This window comes from Anomalospiza imberbis, chromosome 2 (assembly GCF_031753505.1).
Source record: "Anomalospiza imberbis isolate Cuckoo-Finch-1a 21T00152 chromosome 2, ASM3175350v1, whole genome shotgun sequence".
NCBI classification, from domain to species: domain Eukaryota; kingdom Metazoa; phylum Chordata; class Aves; order Passeriformes; family Viduidae; genus Anomalospiza; species Anomalospiza imberbis.
Genome location: NC_089682.1, coordinates 48,271,947 through 48,287,293, shown reverse-complemented (window position 1 = coordinate 48,287,293; position 15,347 = coordinate 48,271,947). Strand labels below are relative to the sequence as shown.

General features: G+C 37.5%; 1 long non-coding RNA gene across 1 annotated transcript; it reads right to left on the bottom strand.

Moving 5' to 3' along the window:
• Positions 1 to 4,495: 4,495 nt before the first annotated feature.
• Positions 4,496 to 14,979, bottom strand: LOC137468792 (uncharacterized). The gene is made up of 4 exons (XR_010996181.1): positions 12,065 to 14,979; positions 10,814 to 10,912; positions 10,016 to 10,076; positions 4,496 to 4,575 (listed from the first exon to the last, which is right to left on the bottom strand). It is a non-coding gene; the product is annotated as an uncharacterized lncRNA (long non-coding RNA).
• Positions 14,980 to 15,347: the final 368 nt, after the last annotated feature.

Genomic DNA, 15,347 nt, shown 5'->3' with positions numbered 1-15,347 from the left:
ACACTGATAATTATTCTAAGCACAATTTTCCAACCAGTGGCTATAAAATCACTCTCTCATAAAATCCAGCAAGCATATACCTAGAAGGCTCTGGCTTAAAAGCTGTAACCTTCTCTGGAAATTAATTTTCATGATTTTGCAAAACTCTACTGTAATACCTTCCTTAACAACATATTCTTTTAGAAGCTGAATAGTGCCTTTTCCAAAGATAGCTGGATTGGGAACAGAGGGAATCAGAAGAACAAAGAAGTGTCCAGCTGAAATCCCTTACTGAGCAAGGTCTACGAAACACCACAGAGCGTATTCTGCTTCCACAAAACTCCTCCGGGAAAACCCTCATTGAGAACTGCAATATAGATCAATAAAAAAAAGCCCTCCACTCAAAGGATTGTCATTTGAATCAGGTAAAACTTGATGAGGCTGCTGGACATTCTAGCCAAATAGTAAAGCTCAAGTCTAATAAAATGCAGGACTGTGAGTTAGAAAAAACAACACAAGTTATATTCAAAGGAAAGGGGTCCATTGACAGGTATTTGTTTAATGTTTACATGTAATAGCTCAAAGCTTTCTGTATCTTCCATTAAAACACTTAGGTCTACTTAAGAGAAAGCCAGGAAAATCTGTACATCATTGCCTTTAACAATCCATAGTCAGAGGTATATTTTTTGGGTTGAGGGTTTTAGGTGTATGGGCTGGTTTGGTTTTGGTTTTTTTTTTTTTTTTTTTTTTTTTTTTTTTTTTTTTTTTTTTTTTAAGGCTAACAGCAACCACAACAGTTGAAATGTTTACTCGTGTGTCTTTGTGTTTCAAATAGAAAAACTCAAGAGCAAGCTATGGTTTTCTTAAACTGGATACAATCTGGGAGATTCTATTTTCTATGGAATAAATATAAATACATGCATAAGTATACAAATCTCTGCAGGCTTGTTTTTTTAAAAGAAAGCGGTTCACCAACTTTAAGATTTAGTTAGAAATTTCTTCCCTAGGATGACTTAAAATGAAATGACACTTTACTCAAGTAACTTTAGAAGCTCCAAAAACACGTGTTTCTGCTTCTCTAGGTCATCTGTAACGCAGTACACTAAACTTTAAATTTATATGATCAAGACTTTCTAGCATTAAAGAACTACACGTAAACTCCTCTTTTCTTTTTTTTTTTTTTTTTAAGAGCTTCTAGGACATTCAGACCTCAAAGTACATTAGCAAAGACTGGGCAAAATACTTCTTGTAAAATACTTCAAGTACTGTATCTCTTGGAAAAACCTAACTTTCTCTTCAAGTTTTACCACAGACTGTAGCCAAATTTTTGTACTACTTCCACCCCATTAGCCAAATGGGACAAGAGCTAAAGACTGGGACCATCTGAATCTTTTTGTACCAGACCCTTATTTTCCAGCTCTACATTTAAATTTCTTAGGCTGCTTCAAAGCCTGTATCTGACCACCCTATGGACAAATTTGCTGGCAGTGCTGTGGAGGAAGAGAAGTGCTAGGCAGTGCTTTGTCCACTGGTGCTCCAAATAAAAGTTTCTCAGATGAAAGCCAAAACATAACACCAACCAAAAAAAACAAAACAAAACCAAAAAATAAACCAACCAAAAAAAAAAAACCCCAAAACAAACAAAAAAAGCCACTTCAAAACCTTGAGAGAATAGAGGCCAACATACCCTCCTTTAGTGAAGGGGGCATGGTGGCAGTTTGGCCGCAGTAACACCCAGCATGCTACAGGCTGGGGACGGTGTGGCTGGACAGTGCCCAGGCAGAAAGGGACCTGGGGGTACATGAACATACACCAGCAGTGTGCCCTGGTGGCCAAGAAGGCCAATGGCATCCTGGCCTGTGTCAGGAATGGTGTGGCCAGCTGGACCAGGGAGGTCAGAAGTAACAGCCTTCTCGAAAAGGTTTTATTACTTTTTCTCTGTGTTCCTTGAAAGCTTTGTACATGGCTAGTACAAGTGCAGCTTTTGCTTTCATAAACCACGATGAAAATAAGGCTTTCTGTAGATGTTAAGCCTAAAATATTTACACTAAAACAATTATGCTAGCACTAAGTCTGGAAAGTTCTGAACAAAGTTTACTAGCAAAGTACCACCTTGACTACCAGTTGCCAGCAGACCAAAGCCAATGTATTACTTTCCTTAAATTAAAATAAGCAGAACTAAAAACCACTGCTCTCAGTCAGCTAAACGCTGCCAAATTTTGTAACTATGCATATTTGCTCCTGAGGCTGCATAAGAAAAGCTGGATTTATATACGCAAGTTATTTGCTTTCTGTTTTCCAAATACATTCTGCCATAAGCAAAATCATGACTAACTTTCCTTTGAAATCCAGGCGATTGAAATTTTCTGCTGGATAAATAATGCCTTTGTTTATAAGAACGGAAATCTCTTTTTATAATGAATTTTAATGAAACCATATTTTTCTAACTAATGTTTGACCAACAGACAAAAGACTTAATTGTACCAAGCAGTGTTCGCCCTGGCGAAGTTGAACGATGACTTTTCAATGAAACTGGAGTTTTTATCTGAAAAACAAAGAAAGAAAGAACTAAAGTAAAGTTCTGAGTTTTTTTGCCTGTTAGAGATATCATCAAAACCTTACTTGTGACTTCCCTGCCTCTTGCTATTCCGGGTCATGGTCATGGTTTTTAGGGGCTCACCCAAGTTCAGACCAAGTGGAAAACATCTAGTCTAAGACTTCAGTAGGACGTTTTAGGAGTTACTAGTTTATTCTTGGAAAGCTGTTCATTATTTTTTCAACTTATACGTTATGTGTCATGTATTAGATCCCTATCTCAAATATAAGAATTTATCCAGGGATCTATATCTACACACAGACCTGAATAATCTAGACATCTCTGGCAGCTCCAGCAGAAAGAGAAGCTGTACCCTGTATCATGACACTTCACCTCTGATCTTCCTCACCCCCCAAATCAAAACAAAGCTAATCCTTTCTTTTTCTCCCTCAAGAAGCTCAGATTTAGACTTTTTGGAAAACAGACAGCTCAAAGATCAACCTGCACATCAGGGTTCAAAGATCAAAGTATAAAAGTAAAAAGTGAAAATAAATTTATAAAACATTTGCTCTGTTTCTTACATATCAAAGCTGTCAAAACACCAAGATCCTACAACATCTACACCGACATCAAGCAGAATGAAGAACAATGAGAGAACCACAGAGAAGTTGTGTTAGAATTCATTTAACTGCTACCCAGTTAAAGAGCTCTTTTATTCTAACTAATAACTTAGGAGAAATATGTTTACCTTTATCCATTTGGGAATATTTCTCTCATCACCTTGTAATATCACATCCACTGGAACGATTTTCTTCCTTGAAGATTTGTCCGTCCTCTACAATCAGATTCTAGGAGAAAAATAAAATATAAAAACACATAGAAATTATTGGCACAGGCAACTCCAAACCCATTACTCTGATTTACAGTAAACAAGTATACTTCAGATCAGGATATGCAACCAGCATAAACTTATCTTTACTGTATACTTATCAGGCAAAAACCCCCCCCTCAAAAAACCAGAAAACCCCCACAAATCCCAAGAAGGAACTACATGTGAAGATATATAAAAAAGAATAATTAACAAGTTTATTCAGGGAAGAGCACACACTGCGTTAAAGATCCACTGATAAAAACAATCGAACCAACAAACAAACCACCCAAATAAAGAAGAGAGTAAAAAAGGAAAATGGTTACCAAGCTCTGATAATTACAGCTGCAAATCTTTACATGTACTCTTAACATCCCATGAGAACTCATATACAAATTAAGGTCTACTCTGCAACGATCCTCAATATGACAGCCAAGAGAATTTTGTAAGAAAAGGCAATTCATTAGTCAAACCGTCCCTTTCTGAGAAGCAGATTGTATTAGCTGTTGTCAGACAGAGGACACCAGCACTGCGCTAAACGAGTAAGGAAAGTAAATCCCATTTTTGGCAACGCTATTTGAGCAAGCAGAACACAGGATTAAAATGGCTGCACACACAAAGTGTGTCGTATTTTTCCCCAACAATGTAAATACTCTGGCTAGTCCTGACCATAGTCTAGTTTGGGAAGCAACAGCAGAAGATTCCAGGCTGCTTTTGTTATAGCAGCCATTATTTCACATTTACCCTTTGCTTTAAGTCATGTTGCCTATTTATGCTAGACTCTCAGGTGAACGACCATACTTCTTATAAGTGTGTTCACCTTATGCTCCATCTGGTTCCTCTTTTTCCTTACCTATAAAGGCCCTTCTCAGAGCTGCCTGTGGATGAAGTACACTGTAGGGCTTTCTCTGGCCCACTGGTATTAGCAAGACAATAATATCACTTGTCACTGGTCTCTGTGACACTACTTATTGAACCCCTCACTTGCTAAAAATGTACATTAAGATGCAGACTATATCAAGTCTTCTGCTGACTGTATCAACTCATCTGGCATGTGTAAACTAGGCAAGAAGTTAATTAATTAATAGTATCTATTGAATCACTACATCCTATCAGACACCCAAAATTTTTACCTGGAGGTGAACGCCTTCAAATTTTCTTCCTACTGAGACTATGTCACCACTTCCTTCACCTGCAATTTGAAGGTAAATATTAAATAAAATCTAGCTGAACTCAAAACAGAAATGGTTTTAAACACACACTCTGCAAGTTATTGACTGCACTATTTTCATTCTAGAAAAGAGTTTTCTACACTGTAACTTTTGGCTGTATTACACTTCCGTTTCAATTCCAATTGAGAAGCACGGTTTGTTGGTTCATAAATGACTTTAGTAGAACAAAGAAGGGTAGAGAAAACTTGTTTGCAATCAGTTCTTTAGGATTTATATTAAACATTTCAGAGAGTAAAGTATCTTTAACGGTCTTTCTTTTGTTGCTCTGTAAGATTCATTAATCATTAACGCAGAATCCCCACTACATTCCTAACTATCCCAACAAAGACAGTAAGGGCTTCCTATCACACTTCCCTCTTAGCTGCTTCCTGTTGTCAAGACAACCTTAGCACTCACAAAGTGAGAAATAAGGCACACTTGAGAATATGAAAAAACAAGTCTGAATCTTTTAACTCAGGTTTAGGTAAAAGCACTCTGTGGGTGCTTTTGTGAATGAAATGCAAGAAAATATTTTTTCCTCGATGTAGCCAGACCTTCCAATTCATCATTAGCTAAAATCAGTCATCCATGAGCATAAAATACATGACTGCAGTTTCAGCCTGCTTTCTGAATTTCCCTGCACTCACCAGAAGGAAGGAAAAAGGAGAGGAGAATAACACTGGAAACTGTGAGTGGAAAAAACCTTGGTTATTATACCTAACACATCACTGCCTCGTCATACTACTCTTAAACTGCTGTTATTCTTTCTGCCATACAATCTTCTGCCTCCGGTATAATTGGGCACAAGCCTGTCAGATTGCTTCCTCTATGTTCATCAAGATGAACAGACTGGACTGCTACAAAAATGGGCAGGTCTTGAGATAAAGGGAACAACTCCTGTGTCCAGAAGTGGTTGACTCTATCATAACAATTATAAACTACTGAGAAATAGCTTGTATCAAAGCATGAGTTGATTTGTACGCAAGTGGAAAATTCTTCTACGTGTGAATCCTCAAGAAACTAATTTTAGTGTATCTTCAATGTGCTGGTAATAATACTTTCAAATCACAGGAACTTCAGTCATTAGCGGAAGGCCATGGCACAGAAAGGAAAAATAAAAGTACTTTCTCCACAGAACTGGAAAGTGGTTTTAAAGGCCAAAGGGAAATTCAGTAACACCTTTGCACCTCAAAGACAGAACAGAGAGGAAAAAAGAAAACTTCCACCTTTCACTCTCAAAAAAATGACCTTTATTACAGAAAGCTATTTCACAGGAAGTGCATTCAAAACACTACTATTCCCTAAATTATAACTTAGTTATCCCTTTCTCCAAATTAATTCAGCTTTCTGTGATAGGATAGTAGATACAAGTAACTGTTGTATATACAAGTTATTGTTGATGTATTCTGCCATGCTACTTCCTGAGAAAGCAAGAGGGTAATCCTAATAACTTTCCCTATCAAGGACAGACTAATACTTCCAGGGCCAGATGAGAGCTGTTCCACTTGCATTTTACCTGCTGTAGACAAGCTCTGCACACTTTCAACACAAAAATAGCGTATACTACCTGGAAGAAACTCTGCCTTCACTGAGAAGTGTGAAGTATTTGCATCTTTCAAAATAAAGTTAAATAGAGGTTAGATAAGTAGTAAAAGAAAAAACCCACCTGTATTAGATATTTCCGCACCAGAGTTGTCAGAAGATTCCTGACAAGCACACGAAAGGAATTTTAATAGCTGGTAGCTATAGCTATCTTAATTAGCCCATAGAATTTTCTGCTTTCACTACTTGCTCAATTTTTTTGGGGGGGTGGTGGTAGTGGTGAAACAAACACAGTTGTATTCCACAAATTCTGACCAAATCACACCATCTTTATTAACAAGTCTATACACAAACTTACTCTGAGTCAAAAGAAGCTATTCTAGACTACACAGATTTTACAAATAATACTTTAAAAGCTTACACCCACATATTGCCTAACTAAAAAGGTACTTGATGGTTAAAAGCCTATATCCAACTGCTCTCCCTCTCCCCCTTCAAATAAACCTAATAATCCAGTTGAAATCCAGTACAGGTATCATGACCACCTGCTCATAAATGATTTCTTAGCTTTTGACTCCCTAACTACATTTTCCCAAAGAGGTTGACACAGGATGGTTGGGGTTGAAGGGACCTTAAAGATCATCTCGTACCAACCCCTGTGGGGTGGCCAGATTGCTCCAAGCCTCACCCAGCCTGGCCTGGAACACTCCCTCAAAACAGATGCAATGTAGCACCCATACCTGGTGTACTGTTGAGTGCTCATCTTCAGAATCACTGCTCCATTCCTCTGATATTTTTTAGCATGAAAGGGAGGGAAAAAAAAGTTCTATTACTTTTACAATACTTAGCCTCTCTTGTTATTCTTGTTTTCAATTTCTTTGCTTTTTCCCTCTATTTATGTCCTATCACCAGTGGCTCTAGTAATTGGTTTCTTTTTATGACTCACTCTGGCCCATCACACTATAATGAAACACAAACCAAAGTACTCCAGCACACTTTTTATCACTGTTGAACGGTGCAGAAAACCTGTTTTGTGTGCTTCATGTTCAAGGCACCTGTGCACATCTTCTAACACAGTGTGTGCTACTTTTACAGCGGAGTGTGATAGCCTTGGTCGGCTCAAACAGCTTTCAAAATTGTCTCTTCAGCATTTGATGATTCCAAAATAAGTCTATTACTTTAAACTTCTTTGCATGAAATTGAAGAAATTTTACTTTTAAGTTTTAGCCCAAATTTGTCAGATGCCGTTCTCTGTGGCCAACCCTACCTGCTATCATCTGAGAGTTAATTAAGGGTATTCCCTCTTCTGTTATTTACTTAAATAAAGCATAAACCAATAACGTGTGCAGGAGAAATCCTGCCAAAAAAAAAAAAAAAAAAAAAAAAAAAATCCCCTATGCTTCCCTCAAGATTGGACACAGACCACTGATAATTATTCTAAGCACAATTTTCCAACCAGTGGCTATAAAATCACTCTCTCATAAAATCCAGCAAGCATATACCTAGAAGGCTCTGGCTTAAAAGCTGTAACCTTCTCTGGAAATTAATTTTCATGATTTTGCAAAACTCTACTGTAATACCTTCCTTAACAACATATTCTTTTAGAAGCTGAATAGTGCCTTTTCCAAAGATAGCTGGATTGGGAACAGAGGGAATCAGAAGAACAAAGAAGTGTCCAGCTGAAATCCCTTACTGAGCAAGGTCTACGAAACACCACAGAGCGTATTCTGCTTCCACAAAACTCCTCCGGGAAAACCCTCATTGAGAACTGCAATATAGATCAATAAAAAAAAGCCCTCCACTCAAAGGATTGTCATTTGAATCAGTAAAACTTGATGAGGCTGCTGGACATTCTAGCCAAATAGTAAAGCTCAAGTCTAATAAAATGCAGGACTGTGAGTTAGAAAAAACAACACAAGTTATATTCAAAGGAAAGGGGTCCATTGACAGGTATTTGTTTAATGTTTACATGTAATAGCCCAAAGCTTTCTGTATCTTCCATTAAAACACTTAGGTCTACTTAAGAGAAAGCCAGGAAAATCTGTACATCATTGCCTTTAACAATCCATAGTCAGAGGTATATTTTTTGGGTTGAGGGTTTTAGGTGTATGGGCTGGTTTGGTTTTGGTTTTTTTTTTTTTTTTTTTTTTTTTTTTTTTTTTTTTTTTTTAAGGCTAACAGCAACCACAACAGTTGAAATGTTTACTCGTGTGTCTTTGTGTTTCAAATAGAAAAACTCAAGAGCAAGCTATGGTTTTCTTAAACTGGATACAATCTGGGAGATTCTATTTTCTATGGAATAAATATAAATACATGCATAAGTATACAAATCTCTGCAGGCTTGTTTTTTTAAAAGAAAGCGGTTCACCCAACTTTAAGATTTAGTTAGAAATTTCTTCCCTAGGATGACTTAAAATGAAATGACACTTTACTCAAGTAACTTTAGAAGCTGCAAAAACACGTGTTTCTGCTTCTCTAGGTCATCTGTAACGCAGTACACTAAACTTTAAATTTATATGATCAAGACTTTCTAGCATTAAAGAACTACACGTAAACTCCTCTTTTCTTTTTTTTTTTTTTTTTAAGAGCTTCTAGGACATTCAGACCTCAAAGTACATTAGCAAAGACTGGCAAAATACTTCTTGTAAAATACTTCAAGTACTGTATCTTTGGAAAAACCTAACTTTCTCTTCAAGTTTTACCACAGACTGTAGCCAAATTTTTGTACTACTTCACCCCATTAGCCAAATGGGACAAGAGCTAAAGACTGGGACCATCTGAATCTTTTTGTACCAGACCCTTATTTTCCAGCTCTACATTTAAATTTCTTAGGCTGCTTCAAAGCCTGTATCTGACCACCCTATGGACAAATTTGCTGGCAGTGCTGTGGAGGAAGAGAAGTGCTAGGCAGTGCTTTGTCCACTGGTGCTCCAAATAAAAGTTTCTCAGATGAAAGCCAAAACATAACACCAACCAAAAAAAACAAAACAAAACCAAAAAATAAACCAACCAAAAAAAAAACCCCAAAACAAACAAAAAAAGCCCACTTCAAAACCTTGAGAGAATAGAGGCCAACATACCCTCCTTTAGTGAAGGGGGCATGGTGGCAGTTTGGCCGCAGTAACACCCAGCAATGCTACAGGCTGGGGACGGTGTGGCTGGACAGTGCCCAGGCAGAAAGGGACCTGGGGGTACATGAACATACACCAGCAGTGTGCCCTGGTGGCCAAGAAGGCCAATGGCATCCTGGCCTGTGTCAGGAATGGTGTGGCCAGCTGGACCAGGGAGGTCAGAAGTAACAGCCTTCTCGAAAAGGTTTTATTACTTTTTCTCTGTGTTCCTTGAAAGCTTTGTACATGGCTAGTACAAGTGCAGCTTTTGCTTTCATAAACCACGATGAAAATAAGGCTTTCTGTAGATGTTAAGTCTAAAATATTTACACTAAAACAATTATGCTAGCACTAAGTCTGGAAAGTTCTGAACAAAGTTTACTAGCAAAGTACCACCTTGACTACCAGTTGCCAGCAGACCCAAAGCCAATGTATTACTTTCCTTAAATTTAAAATAAGCAGAACTAAAAACCACTGCTCTCAGTCAGCTAAACGCTGCCAAATTTTGTAACTATGCATATTTGCTCCTGAGGCTGCATAAGAAAAGCTGGATTTATATACGCAAGTTATTTGCTTTCTGTTTTCCAAATACATTCTGCCATAAGCAAAATCATGACTAACTTTCCTTTGAAATCCAGGCGATTGAAATTTTCTGCTGGATAAATAATGCCTTTGTTTATAAGAACGGAAATCTCTTTTATAATGAATTTTAATGAAACCATATTTTTCTAACTAATGTTTGACCAACAGACAAAAGACTTAATTGTACCAAGCAGTGTTCGCCCTGGCGAAGTTGAACGATGACTTTTCAATGAAACTGGAGTTTTTATCTGAAAAACAAAGAAAGAAAGAACTAAAGTAAAGTTCTGAGTTTTTTGCCTGTTAGAGATATCATCAAAACCTTACTTGTGACTTCCCTGCCTCTTGCTATTCCGGGTCATGGTCATGGTTTTTAGGGGCTCACCCAAGTTCAGACCAAGTGGAAAACATCTAGTCTAAGACTTCAGTAGGACGTTTTAGGAGTTACTAGTTTATTCTTGGAAAGCTGTTCATTATTTTTTCAACTTATACGTTATGTGTCATGTATTAATCCCTATCTCAAATATAAGAATTTATCCAGGGATCTATATCTACACACAGACCTGAATAATCTAGACATCTCTGGCAGCTCCAGCAGAAAAGAGAAGCTGTACCCTGTATCATGACACTTCACCTCTGATCTTCCTCACCCCCCAAATCAAAACAAAGCTAATCCTTTCTTTTTCTCCCTCAAGAAGCTCAGATTTAGACTTTTTGGAAAACAGACAGCTCAAAGATCAACCTGCACATCAGGGTTCAAAGATCAAAGTATAAAAGTAAAAAGTGAAAATAAATTTATAAAACATTTGCTCTGTTTCTTACATATCAAAGCTGTCAAAACACCAAGATCCTACAACATCTACACCGACATCAAGCAGAATGAAGAACAATGAGAGAACCACAGAGAAGTTGTGTTAGAATTCATTTAACTGCTACCCAGTTAAAGAGCTCTTTTATTCTAACTAATAACTTAGGAGAAATATGTTACCTTTATCCATTTGGGAATATTTCTCTCATCACCTTGTAATATCACATCCACTGGAACGATTTCTTCCTTGAAGATTTGTCCGTCCTCTACAATCAGATTCTAGGAGAAAAATAAAATATAAAAACACATAGAAATTATTGGCACAGGCAACTCCAAACCCATTACTCTGATTTACAGTAAACAAGTATACTTCAGATCAGGATATGCAACCAGCATAAACTTATCTTTACTGTATACTTATCAGGCAAAAACCCCCCCCTCAAAAAACCAGAAAACCCCACAAATCCCAAGAAGGAACTACATGTGAAGATATATAAAAAAGAATAATTAACAAGTTTATTCAGGGAAGAGCACACACTGCGTTAAAGATCCACTGATAAAAACAATCGAACCAACAAACAAACCACCCAAATAAAGAAGAGAGTAAAAAAGGAAAATGGTTACCAAGCTCTGATAATTACAGCTGCAAATCTTTACATGTACTCTTAACATCCCATGAGAACTCATATACAAATTAAGGTCTACTCTGCAACGATCCTCAATATGACAGCCAAGAGAATTTTGTAAGAAAAGGCAATTCATTAGTCAAACCGTCCCTTTCTGAGAAGCAGATTGTATTAGCTGTTGTCAGACAGAGGACACCAGCACTGCGCTAAACGAGTAAGGAAAGTAAATCCCATTTTTGGCAACGCTATTTGAGCAAGCAGAACACAGGATTAAAATGGCTGCACACACAAAGTGTGTCGTATTTTTCCCCAACAATGTAAATACTCTGGCTAGTCCTGACCATAGTCTAGTTTGGGAAGCAACAGCAGAAGATTCCAGGCTGCTTTTGTTATAGCAGCCATTATTTCACATTTACCCTTTGCTTTAAGTCATGTTGCCTATTTATGCTAGACTCTCAGGTGAACGACCATACTTCTTATAAGTGTGTTCACCTTATGCTCCATCTGGTTCCTCTTTTTCCTTACCTATAAAGGCCCTTCTCAGAGCTGCCTGTGGATGAAGTACACTGTAGGGCTTTCTCTGGCCCACTGGTATTAGCAAGACAATAATATCACTTGTCACTGGTCTCTGTGACACTACTTATTGAACCCCTCACTTGCTAAAAATGTACATTAAGATGCAGACTATATCAAGTCTTCTGCTGACTGTATCAACTCATCTGGCATGTGTAAACTAGGCAAGAAGTTAATTAATTAATAGTATCTATTGAATCACTACATCCTATCAGACACCCAAAATTTTTACCTGGAGGTGAACGCCTTCAAATTTTCTTCCTACTGAGACTATGTCACCACTTCCTTCACCTGCAATTTGAAGGTAAATATTAAATAAAATATAGCTGAACTCAAAACAGAAATGGTTTTAAACACACACTCTGCAAGTTATTGACTGCACTATTTTCATTCTAGAAAAGAGTTTTCTACACTGTAACTTTTGGCTGTATTACACTTCCGTTTCAATTCCAATTGAGAAGCACGGTTTGTTGGTTCATAAATGACTTTAGTAGAACAAAGAAGGGTAGAGAAAACTTGTTTGCAATCAGTTCTTTAGGATTTATATTAAACATTTCAGAGAGTAAAGTATCTTTAACGGTCTTTCTTTTGTTGCTCTGTAAGATTCATTAATCATTAACGCAGAATCCCCACTACATTCCTAACTATCCCAACAAAGACAGTAAGGGCTTCCTATCACACTTCCCTCTTAGCTGCTTCCTGTTGTCAAGACAACCTTAGCACTCACAAAGTGAGAAATAAGGCACACTTGAGAATATGAAAAAACAAGTCTGAATCTTTTAACTCAGGTTTAGGTAAAAGCACTCTGTGGGTGCTTTTGTGAATGAAATGCAAGAAAATATTTTTTCCTCGATGTAGCCAGACCTTCCAATTCATCATTAGCTAAAATCAGTCATCCATGAGCATAAAATACATGACTGCAGTTTCAGCCTGCTTTCTGAATTTCCCTGCACTCACCAGAAGGAAGGAAAAAGGAGAGGAGAATAACACTGGAAACTGTGAGTGGAAAAAACCTTGGTTATTATACCTAACACATCACTGCCTCGTCATACTACTCTTAAACTGCTGTTATTCTTTCTGCCATACAATCTTCTGCCTCCGGTATAATTGGGCACAAGCCTGTCAGATTGCTTCCTCTATGTTCATCAAGATGAACAGACTGGACTGCTACAAAAATGGGCAGGTCTTGAGATAAAGGGAACAACTCCTGTGTCCAGAAGTGGTTGACTCTATCATAACAATTATAAACTACTGAGAAATAGCTTGTATCAAAGCATGAGTTGATTTGTACGCAAGTGGAAAATTCTTCTACGTGTGAATCCTCAAGAAACTAATTTTAGTGTATCTTCAATGTGCTGGTAATAATACTTTCAAATCACAGGAACTTCAGTCATTAGCGGAAGGCCATGGCACAGAAAGGAAAAATAAAAGTACTTTCTCCACAGAACTGGAAAGTGGTTTTAAAGGCCAAAGGGAAATTCAGTAACACCTTTGCACCTCAAAGACAGAACAGAGAGGAAAAAAGAAAACTTCCACCTTTCACTCTCAAAAAAATGACCTTTATTACAGAAAGCTATTTCACAGGAAGTGCATTCAAAACACTACTATTCCCTAAATTATAACTTAGTTATCCCTTTCTCCAAATTAATTCAGCTTTCTGTGATAGGATAGTAGATACAAGTAACTGTTGTATATACAAGTTATTGTTGATGTATTCTGCCATGCTACTTCCTGAGAAAGCAAGAGGGTAATCCTAATAACTTTCCCTATCAAGGACAGACTAATACTTCCAGGGCCAGATGAGAGCTGTTCCACTTGCATTTTACCTGCTGTAGACAAGCTCTGCACACTTTCAACACAAAAATAGCGTATACTACCTGGAAGAAACTCTGCCTTCACTGAGAAGTGTGAAGTATTTGCATCTTTCAAAATAAAGTTAAATAGAGGTTAGATAAGTAGTAAAAGAAAAAACCCACCTGTATTAGATATTTCCGCACCAGAGTTGTCAGAAGATTCCTGACAAGCACACGAAAGGAATTTTAATAGCTGGTAGCTATAGCTATCTTAATTAGCCCATAGAATTTTCTGCTTTCACTACTTGCTCAATTTTTTTGGGGGGGTGGTGGTAGTGGTGAAACAAACACAGTTGTATTCCACAAATTCTGACCAAATCACACCATCTTTATTAACAAGTCTATACACAAACTTACTCTGAGTCAAAAGAAGCTATTCTAGACTACACAGATTTTACAAATAATACTTTAAAAGCTTACACCCACATATTGCCTAACTAAAAAGGTACTTGATGGTTAAAAGCCTATATCCAACTGCTCTCCCTCTCCCCCTTCAAATAAACCTAATAATCCAGTTGAAATCCAGTACAGGTATCATGACCACCTGCTCATAAATGATTTCTTAGCTTTTGACTCCCTAACTACATTTTCCCAAAGAGGTTGACACAGGATGGTTGGGGTTGAAGGGACCTTAAAGATCATCTCGTACCAACCCCTGTGGGGTGGCCAGATTGCTCCAAGCCTCACCCAGCCTGGCCTGGAACACTCCCTCAAAACAGATGCAATGTAGCACCCATACCTGGTGTACTGTTGAGTGCTCATCTTCAGAATCACTGCTCCATTCCTCTGATATTTTTTAGCATGAAAGGGAGGGAAAAAAAAGTTCTATTACTTTTACAATACTTAGCCTCTCTTGTTATTCTTGTTTTCAATTTCTTTGCTTTTTCCCTCTATTTATGTCCTATCACCAGTGGCTCTAGTAATTGGTTTCTTTTTATGACTCACTCTGGCCCATCACACTATAATGAAACACAAACCAAAGTACTCCAGCACACTTTTTATCACTGTTGAACGGTGCAGAAAACCTGTTTTGTGTGCTTCATGTTCAAGGCACCTGTGCACATCTTCTAACACAGTGTGTGCTACTTTTACAGCGGAGTGTGATAGCCTTGGTCGGCTCAAACAGCTTTCAAAATTGTCTCTTCAGCATTTGATGATTCCAAAATAAGTCTATTACTTTAAACTTCTTTGCATGAAATTGAAGAAATTTTACTTTTAAGTTTTAGCCCAAATTTGTCAGATGCCGTTCTCTGTGGCCAACCCTACCTGCTATCATCTGAGAGTTAATTAAGGGTATTCCCTCTTCTGTTATTTACTTAAATAAAGCATAAACCAATAACGTGTGCAGGAGAAATCCTGCCAAAAAAAAAAAAAAAAAAAAAAAAAAAAAAAAAAAAAAAAAAATCCCCTATGCTTCCCTCAAGATTGGACACAGACCACTGATAATTATTCTAAGCACAATTTTCCAACCAGTGGCTATAAAATCACTCTCTCATAAAATCCAGCAAGCATATACCTAGAAGGCTCTGGCTTAAAAGCTGTAACCTTCTCTGGAAATTAATTTTCATGATTTTGCAAAACTCTACTGTAATACCTTCCTTAACAACATATTCTTTTAGAAGCTGAATAGTGCCTTTTCCAAAGATAGCTGGATTGGGAACA